Raw genomic sequence first — 17244 nt, 5'->3', positions numbered from 1 at the left:
GGCAGTGCTCTCCCTCCCTCCCTCCCTCCCTCCCTTGCTCCCTCTCGCTCTCTCCTTCCTTCTCTCCGTCTCTCTCCCCTCCCCTCTTTCCCTCCCTATCCCTCCTCTTTTCCCCCCTCTTCTCCCTCCCTCTCTCCTTCTCCCCTTCCTTCCCCTCTCTTCCCCCCTCCTTCCTCTTTCCTTCTCCCCCTCCTCCCTCCCTCCCCCGCTCTTCCTCAGCATCATTGCCTCTCTTCAGCCATCCTTTCCATTCACCTCCTCTGTTTATCATCCTAACCTGGCCTGACCCGGCTCCCCCAGCCCTGGAGTCCACATGTCCTTCTAGCTCGGCTCCCCCAGCCCTGGAGTCCACATGTCCTTCTAGCTCAGCGCCTACTCCAACTGCCAAGTTTCTTTTCTGTCTGGTATTTCGCCTCAGTTGCTTGATCAAGCTTCACCACTCAGGGGTCAGTGTGCAGACGACCCACAGATCATTGGCCGTGGCCTGTTGCTCCCGGGTCAGGGGACTTGCTCTCCGCGGGTGGGGCAGCAGAGCCGCCCCAGGTGATTGTTACAAATTCCGATTCCAGGGCCCCACCCTGCACCGGGGGAGCGGCACTTGCTGGAGTGAGGTCTGGGGAGGCCGATGACTGAGAATCTCCCTGAGAGGCTCCCCGGCCCTCTCAAGTCTGAGAAACCCACGGGAGCAGCGTCGGCCTTCCTTTCCCTGCCACACGTGCTCAGTCCTGAGCCGTCTCTGACACCCACGCTCTCTGGAGGAGCTGCTTGCCTCTTGCTTTTTTCCTAGCATCATGGCCCGTGCTGCTCCCTCTGGAACACTCTGACATCGCAAGGCTGGACCTCCGGGCTGGCTGCTGCCTCGGTTCTCATCCCCCGCAGCTCTGGCCAAGTGGCTGCCCGCTGGCCACCTGGGGCAAAGCGCAGCGGACTGGCGCTGGGGAGAAAGGTCGAGTGTGCGCACTTCCTCAGAGGGAGGCCCCCAGTGCAGGGCGGGGGGAAAGCTCACACGGGGCCCCCGGGTTGGGACAGCAATGGCCTGCACTGGACACACGGCCAGGAAAGGCCACTTGTGGGTCGAGCCAGCCTTCCCACTGTGATGGTCTGAGTCCACTGGGAACAGTGGGAAGAGCTGGGAGACACATGATGGATGTGAAAGCCCCAGGCTGCAGAGGGCCACACAGCTGAAGAGATCCCCCTGCAGCAGCGCGGAAGGGCTAAGAAGTCGGGTGTTTTGCAGACTCCCACAATCCAATTCCACGCACGTGTATCAAACGCTGGTGACGCACGGAGCACAAATGAGGGGAACTCCAGGCCCCATCCTCTGGGGGGGGGTGACCCACACATGTGAACCCAGAAACTGGAAGACAGAGCTGGAAGCGCTCTCCAAGCACTCGCAGACCCTTTCTGCCCCCATTATAAAAAAGAAACTGAGGCCCAGAGAGGCCGGGAGTACAAAGCTCAAAAGCCAGAGGGGGCGGCCCAGGTGCATTAAGTGCTGAAGGCGGAGACTGGACGGGGCACCAGTGAGGGCCGGCACGGGGCCGGCCCAGGGGGCATCTAAACAGAGCTCTGGAGACACAGGAGGCGCTGAAGGACGCCAGTGGGAGGGGCATCCAGGAGGCGGGGAAAGAATGACACCAACCTGGGACCCTGGTGCTCACTGAAGGACGAAGAGAGAAGCCGGGGGAAGGGCCTGCTGCATACTGGCTGGCTCCGTGCCAAATAAAACTGCAGGGCCCCTGTCCGGTCAGGGGTCTGCTGGCTCCCACCTCAAATCGGAGGCCCCGTGACCCCCAGGGACTCCGGGCTCTGCGCCAGAGGGCACTTGTACTTCTAGCAAGGGCAGGCAGGAGATGCTGGCCAAGCTGCCGACGCCAGCCCTGAAGGGGGACAGCTGCTGACCCCCATCCTGAGAGCTCATGAGATGTGGGCCCCACCTGACCTCCCTGGGCCCTCAAGTCCGTCTCAAGTGACCTAGGAGCCACCCTGGGCAGAGGACAGCAGCAGGTGCAGGACAGGGGCGGGAGGGGCAGGCCACGCCAGGCTCTAGTAGGGACTAGAGCCCCAGGGCTCAGAGAAGAGGGTGAGATGAAGCCCCACCGTCCAGTCCGTCAGAAAGACAGAACAACTAAGAACTTCAGGGCAGCAACGGCAGAGCACTGAGTCCCACAGCAGGGGCCCCTTAGGAGCCACGGAGTCCTGGGTGACGGCACAACGCACACGCCCGGGAAGCCGGCCCTGCCCAGGGGACCCAGCCTGCAGCCCTCTCCTCCATCCTAGGGACCTTCATCCCCAGCTTCTGGAAGGCACGACTGACCAGCATCAACGCCCACTGGAGGGGGCACTGAAGAAATGAAACGAGACACCAATGCAGATGTGCAGAGGCGGCAGCGCTGGGGGGGACGCAGGACAGAGAACCTGGGCCACAGGTGACCGCCGCCAGAACCGAAAAAAAGGGCTCCTTGTATTTTGTTATTGAATACCTTCCATGCAGGCAAAATCATGTCCTGATGCTGTGGGTTTTGTTTTGTTTTTTCCCAACAAAACTCTATGTTGATTTTCTGCAGACTGTCATCTGACATTCAAAACCGTATCAGTACATAAAAACAAATTTGAGGATGCTTGTAAATAAACAGTTTTGGGGAGCTGTAGCAATGTTTTTGTTGGTGAACATTTTTGGTCGTCCTAGTCTAAATAAGACTGTACACAAGATTGTAAAACTTGTGACATTTTCTTACTTCTAAACATCAACTTAAAAAATAGAGGTACTTTTTTTTTTTTTTTTTAAAGCTGCCTACATTCACAAAGTCCTGTTTTCATTGTGTTGTTTAGAAATGCCCAATCATTGGCTGTTACAGCAGCCCTATGCGCTTAGGGGCAGGAGACCAAAGGTCTGAGAGCCTGTTACACTGTGGCCATTGATCCTAAAAGTGCACCCATGGGCCTGGCTTTGAGTCCTAGTTCTGGGACCTAACCTCTCTGATCCTCAGTTTCCTTGTCTGTAAAATGGGAAAACTGAATCTCTCGTATGTAGTTGTCAGGCACTGTGCGTTCAGTGAGATGATGTGAGCTCTAATGTGATGGCTGGCACAGAGCAGACGTTCAGATGGGGGGGGTCTTTAGTTTTTAGTTTCAGGGGTAGAAGTTCATGGTTCATGAGTTGCATATAACATCCAGTGCCCATTATATCAAGTGCCCCCTTGATGCCCATCACCCCATTATCCCTGCCCCTCACCCAGCAACTCTCAGTCGGTTTCCTAGAGTTCAGTGTCTCTTACGATTTGCCTCCCTCTCTATTTTCATCTTATTTTGTTTTTCCTTTCCTTCCCCTGTGATCATCTGATTTGTTTCTTAAATTCCATGAGTGAAATCGTGTATTTGTCTTCCCCTGACTGACTTATTTCGCTTAGCCTAATATCCCCTAGTTACACCCACATCACTGCAAATGGCAAGATTTCACTCTTTTGGACGGCTGAGTAATATTCCATCGTATATGCACACCACATCTTCTTTATCTAGTCATCTGTCAATGGATATCTGGGCCCTTTCCATAGTTTGGCTATTGTGGACATTGCTGGTATAAACATTGGGGTGCATGTGCCCCTTCAAATCACTATGTTTGTATCCTTTGGATAAATACCTAGTAGGGTGATTGCTGGGCTGTAGGGTAGCTCTATTTTTAACTTTTTGAGTAACCTCCATACTGTTCTCCAGAGTGGTTGCACCAGTTTGCATTCCCACCAACAGCATAAGAGGGTTCCCCTTTCTCCGCATCCTCGCCAACATCTGTTATTTCCTGAGTTGTTCAGTTCAGCCATTCTGACTGGAGTGAGGTGGTATTTCATTGTGGCAGAAGACATGAACAGTCATTTCCCGAAGAAGACATCCAAACGGCCAACAGACACATGAAAAAAATGCTCAACATCACTAGGCGTCAGGGAAATACAAAATGGTGGGTCTTTAAGTTCTCATTCAGTTCTTTAAATTCTCCCCCAAAGGCCACACGAGAGGTATGATCGCACGGGGAGCGACAGGAGCTGGTGAGTAGAAGTGTCAGGAGTCACAGAGGGCTGCCCCACCGGGAGCCAGGCTGCCTGCACACGGCCATGCCCTAGGCCACTGAGACCACCTGCCTCAACTGGCCTACTCTGGCCACCAGCTGCCTTAAACATTCACGCCACATTTGAACACCTTAGTCCACAGGCTGGTATTTTTTTCCTGTCACCTTTTTAACACTCTGATGAATTATGTGCCTGCTTAATCTAAACTCTGACCACTCTGCACAAGGTATGCAGTCTTCTGAGATAGAAGGTGCTCGTCTGAGATATGACGTTACTCTCGCCTTGAAATCTGCGGATTGGAAGGTGGCTCCTGCCTGCTCCCAACATGGGAATCAGCAAAGTGCTCAAAAACTGTCACGAGACATTAAGACTCCAGTGGGCGGTCCACAGGGGGGCGTGTTCCCAGAGGGAAGGTCTGCCCAACAGAATTACCCCAAAGTATTTTTTTCAGGATGAATTTCTTACCCCCGCCTTCCTGTGGAATAAGTTATTCTACTTTCTATGGAAAATAAAATAAAAATTAAATTAAAAAGTTAGGAAGGTGGTCTGGGGCAGGTGCTAATGTCCCCGTTTCACATGTGGGAACAGGTTCAGGATCGCATAGCTCGTAAGAGCCGGTTCATCTTCAGACTCTAAGTCAAAGATTAAGAAACGCATGTGAAGCGTTTAGCACAACAGCTCCGTCAGTGATAAGGAGGCGGGGAAGATGCAGGGGAAGGGAGGGGACAACCCCCTCTGGCCACAGCTGCCTCCCCCTTCCCTCTGGTTTCACCGCCTTCAAGACAGGGGCCACCGTGACATTTCCCCTTCCTCATCCCCGGGTCCCTCTTTGCCGTCCAGCCCACAGCCCTGGACTGACGGACCCTTTTGCCTCGGCAGGGTATGCTGCCGCCATCCAGGCGCTTTCATTTCAGGGTGACATTGACAAACAGATCTAGGCTCCCACTTCTGTGGATGTGCACAGTGGTATGTGCCCGTTCTGCGGAGGGCGCCCCCTGCTGACCCCGCATCAAACAAGATTCACGAAGCGCACCTTCGTGTTTTCAGGCTAACAGACTGCAGATTGCAGCCAGCATTTGTTCTTCCTTTGCACATGGACATCTCTTTCCCTCCACCTGGCACGCAGGGTAATCCCCCCCAATGGCCACTGTTCACAGGAGACAGTTTGGCGACCAGACAAGGGAGAGCTAAGAGAGGCATTCTTCAATTTATCAAGAGATGAGCACCGGATCTCTCTCTCTCTCTTTTTTTAATAGACTCTAAGTTTGCAGTTTTAGGTTTGCAGCAAAATTGAGCCAAAGTACGGAGAATTCCTAGATATCCCTACCTGCACTCACAAATAAGTCTCCCCATATTAACACCCCCTCCAGGGGCTATTTGAGGCATCATCATCACACAGGGTCTGTAGTTGACATTAGGGTCCACTCTTGGTGTTGGATATTCTGTGCGTTTGGACAAATGTGATGTCATATTTCCAGCATTATGGTAGCACACGGAATATTTTCACTACCCTAAGATCTTCTGTGCTCTGCCTAGTCACCTTCCCCTCCCCTCCAGTCCCCGACACCGCTGAACTTTTTTCCCCCGTCACCTATGGTTTGTCTTTTCCAGAATATGATGCAGTTGGAATCATACGGTATAGACTTTTCAGATCGGCTTCTTTCATTAAGTAATATGCATTTAAATTTCCTTCATGTCTTACCATGGTTTGAGAGCTCATTTCTTTCTTTTGTTGTTGTTTTAAGATTTTATTTATATATTTATTTGAGAGAGAGAGTGAGACAGCGTGAGCACGAGCAGGGGGGAGGCACAAAGGGAGAGAAGCAGGCTCCCCGCTGAGCAGGGAGCCCCATGTGGAACTCGATTCCAGGACACCGTGATCAGGACTTGAGTTGAGGGCAGATGCTTAACCGACTGAGCCACCCAGGCACCCCCACTAGCTCATTTCTTTTTAGCACTGAAAAATACGCCATTGTCTGGCTGTACCACAGTTTACTGATCCATTCACCCCTGAAGGACACGCAACACGCACCCTGTAATAGAAAAAACTCAGCTTCTCTCTCTCTTCCCTCCCCTCCCCTGCACTGTATCCTTATAGTGTGTGTCTCCTTTTCCTTCACAGAGAACACCTCACTTCTGACACTTTGGGTCACCAAATGTATGGAGGGTTTTCCCCACATGACGCCATCATCCATGACCCCAGGCGGGAGTCCTACAGTGTAACTCATTTCTAACACTATTTACCTGGTGAGAGTGTCTGATCCCACAGGCTAAGGGCTCGGTCCCACAAGACTGTTCCCATCCCACTTCAAATGCCAATCCCAAATAGTAGGTCCCTGGGTTACTCGCAACTTCTGTCCCAGTTGCCTACACATCACAGATTGGCATGATTCCCTCCAGTTTGATTAACGTGCTAGAGGGGCTACGGAACCCAAGGAAACACTTAACACTTACCGGTTTATCAGAAGGTCCGTTCGAGGATGCAGACGAACAGCCAGACGAAGGGACGTGCAGGGCGAGGTCTGGGGGCAACCCAAGCTGGGAGCTTCTGTCCCTGCGTAGCTGGGGTGTGTCACCCTCCTGGTGTGGATGTGTTCACTCACTTCGAAGTTCAAGCCCTAAAACATATTGGGGTTTTACGTAGGCATGATGGATCAGAAACTCCATTTTCAGCCTTTCTCCCTTTGTTTTTTTTTTTTTTTTTTTTTTAAGATTTATTTATTTATTTGACAGAGAGAGAGCGAGAGCACAAGCAGGTGGGACAGCAGAGGGAGAGGAGAAGCAGGCTCCCCACCGAGTAGGGAGCCCTTTGTGGGGCCCAATCCCAGGACCCTGGGATCATGACCTGAGCCAAAGGCAGACGCTTAACCATGTGAGCCACACCCAGCTGCCCAGCCTTTCTCCCTTCTCAAGAGAATGGGGGTGGGAGGGCAGGGCTGCAAATTCCAAGCTTCTAATCATGGCTCTGTCTTTCTGTGACCCGCCCGCCCCCGCCCGCCCCCGCCCCCCCCCCAGCCATCCAGGAGCCGCATTAGAACAACAACACTCCTATCATCCAGGAATTTGCCAGGTTTTCAGAAGCCTTGTGTCGGGAACCTCCTTCAAAGATTAAATGTTAGATTGAACCAAAGATTTTCCTAGTGCCCTTATCATCCAGAGAATTTCAAGGGTTTCAGGAGCCCGATGTCAGAAATGCAGGGGGTGGGAGGCAGAGACCAATATATTTTTTCTATTATCTTACACATCCATGTGCAGGTTTTTCTGTGGCCATATTTTCTAGGCACCTCATTTTTAAGAAGGTTTAAAGCAGAGGGAGATAAAGAGTTTTTCATATATTGTGGTGAATGAGAGGTAATTTCATAACTTGTGAAACCTCTTATTGAAACCTTGAGACCAGAATCACTTTACAATCAGCAATGGAAAGATGGCATAGGATTTCCTCCTCTAAAAGGCTTTCCCTGAGCCTCTTTCCTGCTACCTTCAGCTCCAGGAACCTCCAGCTCTTTTTCAGCAGGATTGCAGCTTCTGAGAGCTCTCACGAGCCTGTGAACTTACAACATTCAGTCTTCTACAACAGATTGTGAGGACTTGGGCACACGGGACTGTGCCTTATTCATCTTTGTGTCCTCGCATCCTAGTGATCACTCAAAAAATATTTCACAGATGCGTACAGAAAGGAGGGAGTTCTGTCTTTCTTCTACTCTAGAAGCTGAATCCAAATCTCCCTCTGTATCTATAGCTGAATCAGTTTGTGGGGGTTTTTTAAATTTTTTTAAAGATTTTATTTAGTTATTTGAGAGAGAGAGAGAGTACAAGCAGGCAGAGGGGCAGAGGGAGAGGGAGAAGCAGACTCCGCACTGAGCAGAGAGCCCCATGTGGGACTCGATCCCAGGACCCTGAGCCAAAGCCAGACACTCAACTGACTGAGCCACCCAGGCGCCCCTGAATCAGTTTGTGTTTTATTGACTCTTTTGCCCCATTATTCAAAGGGCTTGTAAAAAAAACTCATCCAGCTTTATTAATGACTTGCTTCACGGAAGGTCCTATTGTTTTCCCACTGGGATGCAAATTCCAAAGTCACAGAGCAAGTCCCCAAGCCAGGAATAGAACCAGGGTCTTCTATCTCAAACCAATCTCTCTCATCTGCTGGAGCCCAATCTTTCTAGAGCAGTCACTCTTTAGACAAAGAGTGAAGTTGTTACTGATGTCGGAGAGGGACAAATGGCAGCCAACAGCATCCTTACTCCACAATGTGCCAGCCACTACCGTAGGTTAACTGCAGCTGAGAAGAGGAAGGACTGGCCAGCCTCACTGCACTTGGCTCTGGAAGGTGAAAAGGGAAGAGGAGCTTCAAGCCTGCTGGCCAGCCCGGACCACTCCCTTTCTGGGAGTTCAGCCAGGGGATTAGAAAGCTGGGTGCCATACCTGAATTACCTGGTTTAATCCTCACAGCAGGGGAGATGCTGCTATTGTCCTGTTTTACAGACAAAAAATCCAAGGATCCAGTGTGCTGACCTGCCCAAGATCATCCAGCTTGTACGTAACAAAAACAAGATTCTACTCCAGATCTAACAAATTCCAACCCATGTATGTTACTGTCCTGTGGCTGTAATAACAAAATAACACAAACTGGGTGGCTTCGAACAATAGTAATATATTCTTCTGCAGTTCTGGAAGGTGTTAAGTCCGAAATCAAAGTGTCAGCGGGGCCATCTCCCTCTGAGGATCTAAGGAGGAACCTTTCCTTGCCGCTTCTGGCTTCTGGCGGTTGCCAGTAAACCCTGGTGCTCCTCGGTTTACTGATACATCACTCCTATCTCTGCCTCCACCTTCACTTGGCCTTCTCCCCTGTGTCTCTATCTCTGTGCCCAAATGTCCCTCTTATAAGGACACCAGTCGTATTGGATTTAGAGACCACTCTCATCCTGTGTAACCTCATCTTGACTTGATCACATCTGCAAAGACTCTATTTCTAAATAAGGTCACATTCACAGCTTCCAGAGGCTAAAATTTGGACGTATCTTTTGGGGGAACACAAGTCAACCCATAGCACCACGTTTCCCCCCATTGTATCAGCTGCCTCATATGAAAGAGACTAAAATGGCAAATGCTTCGCTCTCGGGCGTTGTTTGCTCTCAGTTCTGCTTGAAGACTTCATAGTATAGCAGAAAGAAACAAGATGGGTCCTTGAGCTGTGGGTTGGGATCACAACTCTGCCTTACCCTAGGCCCCCATTTCCCCAAATATAGAAGATGGAAGTTTGACTAGATAAGTAAGTAGTAAGGTCTCATTAGAGTCTGACGTGATGGGCTGTAAAGACAATAATGAGAAAATCTTACATATCACCTCTCTCGGTCCAAATTATAGCTACTTTAACCTGTTCAATAAATATTTTCCTAGCACCTCTATGTACCCATCTCTATTTATATCCTATTTTCCAAAACTAGGAATGTTCCTTTGAGCAGTGATGTGTGCCTAGAACCTGGTGTGGGCTCAGGAAATGCTTGTTAAATTAACAGTGAGATAGAACAGTAGGACTTCAGGACAGAATGAGAATGTTGGATTATGTGGACAGGCTCACCAAGTGCTGTGTGGGCTTATGCCTTGTTTCCCAAAAAGGAGATTGAGCCTCTGGTGGGGAGAGTCTTCCTCTGTTATTTGCAATGACGGGATCAGGGCTAGCGAATGCGGAGAGGCAATACATAGTTTAATTCCTGCCTCCTTATTCATTTTTACATAAACACACACGTGATCACATCATACTCGTTGGCTATTTTTGGTTGTGGTTTCCTTTCTCCTCCACCCTCTTCAGTCCCCACTACCACTCTAAATCCTTTTGGGGGAAGGATATTAACAACCTGGCATGTTTCTTTCCATACATGTAGACTCATACACAAGCACATGGGCGTAAGTACTCATGTACAGAAATGGGGAGGCTGTTTGTTTATATGATAGGATCATATTTTCGATACTTGAAAAGCTAAAGTACCTTGCTGGTAGAAATCCACCCAAGTGCACTGGTGTAACTCTAACTGGTACTTTTCATTGGATGCACATAGTTTCGTGGTGTAGGTGTACTGCAATTTATTCAGCCATTCCACGGCAGATGGACAGTATTTGATTTCCTGATCCCTTGTTTTTGAGAAAGCGAGTTGCTGAGAATTCCCTGATCTTACTGCCAAACTATATTGTCCTCATTTACCACCTTCCTCCTCCCACCGCCCAGGTGTCCACATGAGCCGGGCGGTACTCTGAGTTCTGTCTTCTCCCATTGAATCTGAATCCACATAGTTCTATTTCATCTTAATGGGATCTGAGGCTTTTAAAAATGGAATCCAGACGTTCTGGGCTGTTTCCAAAAGAGATGACTTTTTACTTAATGGCATCAACCCCACTAATCCTGTCTGATGTGATCGACACATCAGACAAGAGAAGAAAATGCTGTTTCTTGAGGGAAATGGAATGATCTGTCTACAATCAAACATACCTCCTGTTTGATCAAGTGCCCGGAAATAAGGGAGGGGCAGCAGAACCTGACCTGGGAGCTGGCCTTCTGAGCTGAAGCCACTCTGCCTGGGGGTCCTTCCCATAGCCTCCAATCTTCAGCTGCATCAAGAGAGTAACAACTGGGGCACCTGGGTGGCTCAATCAGTTAAGTGTCTGCCTTGGGCTCAGGTCATGAACCCAGGGCCTGGGATCAGCTCAGGTCACGATCCCAGGGCCTGAGATGAAGCCCTGCATCAGGCTCCCTGCTCAGTGGGAGGTCTGCTTCTCCCTCTCCCCACTTCCCCTGCCCCTGCTATCTCTCTCTCAAATAAATAAAATCTTTAAAAAAAGAGAGAGAGAATAACAACCAGGTTGCTTGATTGTTGAAAACCTTTTTTAAATTGCAAAACATAACCATATACATAAAAGTGTATAAAACATAAATGTTATAACGAGCTTAATAAATTACTCTAAGTGGTCAACCTGTGTGACTACTTCCAGGTCAAGAAACAGAATATTACCTGCATTCCAGAAGCCCCCTCCCCCCACCCCCGCCCCATGCCCTTCCCTGATTACAACCCCTTCCCTCCTCCCCAGAGGCAGCAGTGCCCTGACTCTCATGAGAATCACCTCCTTGCATTAAAATAATAATAATAACCTTTTGCTCAATAATATGTTGTTTTAAAAATTTGGCCCTTTCTCACCAAGTTATACATATAGTAAAACGCACAAATCTTGCTGAATTTTTGCATATGAATAAACCTGTGTGATCAGTACCCAACTCAAGAACATTTCCAGCCTTCCCGCAGACCCTTTGGTGCCCATTCTCAGCCAATTCTCCCCAACCACCATTCTGACCTCTACCACTTCAGATAAGTTACACCTGTTTTTAAACTTAGCATACATGGAAGCTTGGATTTGGAATCTGTTTGTTCCCCCACACTCAGTAATGCCTGAGATTCACCCATGTTGTTGTATGTAACGGTAGTTGGTTAGTTTTTATTGTGGTGTAATTTTTTCATTCTATAAATATGTCCCCCAATATTTATCCATTCTACTGATAAACATTGGGTTGTTTCCAGTTTTTAAGTATAAATAAATATGAGTAAAGCTTCTATACACATTCCTTTTCCTCCTCCTTCTTCTCTTCTTCTTCTCCTTCAGTTTAAATAACAGAAATTTATTTTCTCACAGTTCTGGAGGCTAGGAGTCCAAGATCAAGGTGTCATCAGGATTGGTTTCTGATGAATGTTCTCTTCCTGGTTACAGATGGTTGGTTGCCCTTTCACTAAGTCCTCACACGGCATTTCCTCTGCGTGTGTGGTGTCTCTTCCTTTTTTAAGAACACTAGTCCTGTTGAATTAGGTTCTGCCCTTATGACTTCATTTCACTTTAATTACCTTCCCCACCCCCACCCCCAGTTTTGCTTTTTTTTTTTTTTCCCCTATGCACATTTCTTATGCATGCCTTTTTTGGGACTACTGTACTTGTTTCTTTTGGATCTGCGGCACCTAGAAATGTAACTGCTGGGTAATAGAGTAGGAATATAGTTAGCTCTTGTAGTACTTTCATATGAATGTCCAAGTAGTTGTACCAACATGTACTCCCACTGCTGACTTATGAGAGCTCCAGTTGTTCCACATTCTCTCCAACACTTGGTATTTTCAGTCTTGCTAAGTTTAGCCATTCTGGTGGGTATGTAGTGATACATTGTTATAGTATAAATTTATAGTATAAATTTGTGTTTCCTCTTTATAGCATTGAATATTAGCATGAAAGAACCTAAAAGACCATCTACTCCAATCCCTCCCTTCAGAAGAGAAATAATAAACAAAATGGACCTAAAGAGGTGTGACTTGCCTAGTAACCCATAGTTAGTTGGCATCAGAACTCAGTCTAGAAGCTTAGAAGAGCTCATCTGTCCCAGAGATTATCTCTACGGAGTGCTACTTTACCCTCTCATTGGCCCACCCTTACCGGAGACGGCCCGCCATCTGTGTACTATCTGTGTACGGTTTGCTCACCCACTTCTGGCCTCTGACCCTAGAGATATCTAGCTTCCTGGCTTATCCATTTATTAGCTGTGAAATTTTGTCCAATTCACTGTGATAGCTAATTTTATATCAACTTGGGGAGGCTCTGATGTCCAGTTGTTTGGTCAACACCATTCTAGACGTTGTTTTAAGACATATTTTTAGGTGTGATTAATATTTACAATCAGTACACTTTGAATAGAGCAGATCGTACTCCATAACGTGGATGGGCACCATCCCCTCAGGTGACAGCCTTAAGAGCAAATACAGGTTTCCAGAAGAAATTCTTCTCGGGACTGTAGCATCGAAACCTTGACTGAGTGTCTAGCCTACTGCCATGGTGAATTCAGACTCAAGACTGCAACATCAGCTCTTACCCAATTTCCAACCTGCTGGCCTGCCATATGGATTTCGGATTTGCTAGTTTCCACAATCACATAAGCCAATTCCTTAAAATATCTTTCTCTCTTAAAATCTCTCTATGTAGAGTTTGCTTATCTATAAAATAGGATATAATGAAACCAATCTTGAAAAGTTGTTGGAAAGATCAGATACAATGCATATAAAATTCCTAACACAGGGGCGCCTGGGTGGTTCAGTCTGTTAAATGTCTGATTCTTGATCTCAGTTCAAGTCTCTATCTCAAGGTTTTGAGTTCAAGCCCCACTTTGGGCTCCACTCTGCTCGTGGAGCCTACTTAAAAAATTCCTAACACAGACAGTTAATGGTTATTTAATACATGACTATTTAAAACAAAAAGCACCTAATGTATGTTAAGTGGGTTGAAAAAGTGGTACATACCCAAGCTGAAGAAAAATTTAGCAGAACCAAAGGATGTAAAATGAAAAACAGTCTCTCTCTCAGTCCAGAGAAAACTACTGTCAATGGTGGCTCGTATTTCTTCTAGAAATTTTCTATGCAAAAACCTGCACGAATGTAAGAATGCTGTACCAACAGCCTTAGTTTTAGTTAAAAATATGTAACATATATAAAATATGTAACACATGTAAGACTGTCTCCAGATGGTCCAGACACTCGAGCAGTGTCCTGACCCAAAAAAAAAAAAAATCCTCAACCAAAGTTAAAAATACTCAAGCTCATAATTGCATTGTTGAACCGGATGAAAGGTTTGTCTTAGAAAATCTTACTTTTCTGTCCCATCCACTTGGCTCGCATACCTGAGCTATTCTGCATTTTGTTCTTCACAATTCCCTAGAAAAACTCCCTCAGCGTGAGTCCTGGTTTCACGTGCTTTTCTCTTGATCCTTCTCTCACAGAAGAAAAGCGGTATCAGCGAAGTTAATTCTCATGCAAACCCTACTAGCTGGGTGTCGTCCTCATTCACCTTTTACGGATGAGAAAACTGAGCTTACACAAGGGCTTGCAATTTAAATAGCCAATGAATCCAGAGGCCAGGGGCAAATGCTGAGAGATTTTGTCCAGTTCCCCTTCCCCTCTGTTGACTTCTGGGACCTTCTCAAAGAGACATCCAGTGTCTAATGATGCCTCCTGTGAAGTGTCCCCATTTACAGGCTAAAACTAAAACGTCCCTCTCTCCCATCATGATCTTCTTAGGACCATATTTAATTCCTCTATGGGACCCCGTGGGTACTACCAGCTGCAGCCCAGGAGAGTCCCTCTTACCTGCAGGATTTCCTTCTTCCTTCAGTGCCCACGGTTCTGGGTCACGCCCCTTCGAAGAATGAAGAGGTGGACCAGACGAAGAGTGGTGGGCAGCAAAGCAAAGTTCACTGAGCGATAGTACAAAGCTCTCAAAAAGGGAGGGGACCCAAGAGGGTTGCTGTGGAAGTTTCTAAGGCTAGGGGTTTTTATGAGATTTTTGTTGGCGGGCTATTTTAATCTGATTAACCCTCCCTGTGCCTGTCATCCAATCAGGTTTTTATCCACGTGCTCTTCTACCTATCAGGTAGTTGTTCCCGTGGGAAAGGGTGGAGAGCTCCTTCCAGAGTGGTGTAAAATCCTTTTTCGGGGTGGTTTCCTCTTGGGGGGGAGCCTTGTCTTTGCCTGCCTTTCTCCCAACTAACCTTCATTACTAGGCTGGGGATGGAATGACACCATGAGAGCCCAACTTAATGACGTCTTTCAACCCCTACTCCCCGTGCGTGTCAACATCTTAGTTACGGCGAAGAAAAGGGAACGTGGGGAGCAACAGCTTCTAACTGTTTCTATTTGTCATCTTCCATGTAACCATGAGGCCTACGATAGTTTTTTGGGTTTTTGTTTTTTGTTTTGTTTTGTTTTTAAGATTTATTCATTCATTTGAGAGAGAGAGAAAGCATGCAGAGAGGGGCATCCCAAGCCGACTCTGTACTGAGCACAGAGCCCAACACGGGGCTCGATCTCACAACCATGAGATCACGACCCTAGCCAAAACCAGGAGTTGGACGCTTAACCAACTGCACCACCCAGGTGCCCTGCCGAGGCTTACGGTAGTTTCAAAACAGGTCCACAGAAAATGGAGCCTAATCCTTCCTTTAAATATGGGTTAGTGACCTACTTCTAATAAATGCAGTATGGTGAAGTGATACTCTGTGACTTCTGAAAGTAGCGCATATAAAGGATATAGTGTCTGCTTGGCTCTCTTAGGCAGTTTGTCTTTGGTACTAGCTACCATATTCTGAGGAAGCCCAGGCCACATGGAGAGGCCATGTGTCAGTTTTCTCTCAGCCTACAGTCAGCATCAAGAGCTACCCACGTGAGAGGATGAGCCTCCTAATTCCAGCTAAGGCCCCAGACATAGTGGGGCAGACCCGAGCCATCCCCATGGGGCTCAGTCTGAATTTCGGAGCCACAGAAACAGTGAGAGATAATAGATTATTACTGTCTTAAGCTACTAGTTATTGGGCTAATTACTCAGCAACAGACACCTAATACAAAGCCATTTCCAACCCCTCGGGTTTTTAGGGTTATCTCATTCACAGGGTAAAATGTCAGAGGGTGAACGCCTAGAATACAAGCCCTCATCCGTTCACTCTCCTGCCATATGGGAAGCAAATTAGAGACTCCTACATGTTGCTGGAGAGTCCTGGGCCTGGGAACCTGCTTGTCTACACCCAGGGACCTGGAAAGTTAGAGATCTGTCCTCAAAGGGTAGAGCCACACCTGTCCTGCCTCTGATGAGACCTGCCTGGACTTCTCAGATCTGAGCTCCATTGGTCACTCCGGCGTTTTGGGCTGGCTGCTGGAGTTACTTCTCTTTCTTCCTCAGCCCGCTGGTGCTCACATGAGATGGTACCCCAGGAAAACAATAAGGGCCAGTACGCTGTGGTTTACTAATTTTTAGCTGCATGTCATTGTAGCAGGAACTCAGCGAGAGCATGCATGGATCCCCACGCCTTGTTGTTCGGGGTACCAGGCAGAAAGCACACTGCAATCATTTTGGGAGACATCAACACTCCCCGGGTCCCTGCTGTAAGGTTATAAATTCAACATATCCATCCCAGTTGCTATCCGTCCTGCCATATGCTCATTTCAGAGCGGCGAGGGCAAGCTGCCCAGAAATGCCCTCCTGCCAAGTCCCCTCTGGGTGGGGCCCTGAAAATGCTCACACAGGCACCTCTCCCTATTCATCCTTGTGCTGTTTCTGTAGCCTGTTCTAACCCCTTCCCAAACCTTTTCTCTGCTCCCCAGCACAGAGCTCGCTGCAGATCTTCCCAGTGGAAAGTAGTCTGTTCTGGTGTTTCCCAGATGTCCAGGCCCCACCACAGCGCCGGTGGGCGAGCAGCTTGCTGGCCCCAAACCAGCCTCTACTCTGATTCCACAAGGGAGTCTCAGAAACTTCCTCAATTTAGTGACTCACACGATCGCTCTCCACTTGGAACATCCAGTTCTGAACCATGCCGTCTCCCAGAAATTGTAATTCCAGCCTCAGCCTCAAATCTACAATATACCTTTGGCTTTGCCATGGTGTTCCAGGAAATTCGCGCAGGCCGCATCTTTCTCCCTCCCCAGGAGGGGTGGCCGGTATGAAGATGCACTTTCGGCTCACATCCAGGGGCATGCTTTTAAATTCTAGATGCAACCGGGCAGTGCCCTCCAGTTCCAAAATCCGGCACAGCAAGCCCCCACCCCAAGCTGCACCACACACGAAGCCACCCGCAGGGGACAGGTTGAGAGCCACGCCCGATTAAAGACAAACAGGGATCCCCGGCTTGTTGAAAGTCCGCCCTCTGCCACTCCACTTTTACGAAAGACCTCCACTAGTACCTGTTTTCGCTAGCCAAAAGAAGTGCAAAGTGGATTTGCACTTTAAAGGAAAAAAGGCAAAAAGCAAAAACAGTCCCTAGGGTTTCTTTGACAGCGGCCCACTTAGAGGCAGCGCGCCCCCAGCCGTGCGTGGCGCCACCAAGCGTCATCTCTGGGAACTGCACTCAGCGGCGCAGCCTCAAGCCGCAGTAGCTTTATTTTGTGCATCCGTGAGCAGGATGTGTCCTAAGGTATCTGAAGAGCCCAAAAGGTTATTTTGGGGGGGTATGGGAATGACCAAAAAATTTTCTATACATATTAATGGTAATTGCTCCTTCACTGAATGTCCTTTCAGGTTTTGTAGGAACACTCTACTTTCAGATAGCGGGAGAAACAGGTACAGCGTGCTGTTCCACTTCATTTAATTTAATGGCTGCATCATGTACCAAGGATGTACC

General features: G+C 48.2%; 1 long non-coding RNA gene across 2 annotated transcripts in view; it reads right to left on the bottom strand.

Annotated features, from left to right (window-relative positions):
* LOC121100981 overlaps positions 1 to 17244 on the bottom strand; it is a 50848-nt gene that overhangs the window by 18856 nt on the left and 14748 nt on the right. Inside the window, exon 2 of one of the 2 annotated variants that reach the window (XR_005832788.1) lies at positions 6516 to 6679. This is a non-coding gene — a long non-coding RNA (uncharacterized LOC121100981). Of the gene's footprint in view, positions 1 to 6515; positions 6773 to 17244 lie in introns of those variants that run through there. The other variant, XR_005832789.1, reaches the window with a different exon arrangement.

This window comes from Ursus maritimus, unplaced genomic scaffold (genome assembly GCF_017311325.1).
Source record: "Ursus maritimus isolate PB19 unplaced genomic scaffold, ASM1731132v1 scaffold_6, whole genome shotgun sequence".
Classification (NCBI taxonomy): Eukaryota; Metazoa; Chordata; class Mammalia; order Carnivora; family Ursidae; genus Ursus; species Ursus maritimus.
Note: the sequence above shows the minus strand (reverse complement) of the source record. Positions and strands in the feature narration are given on the sequence as shown.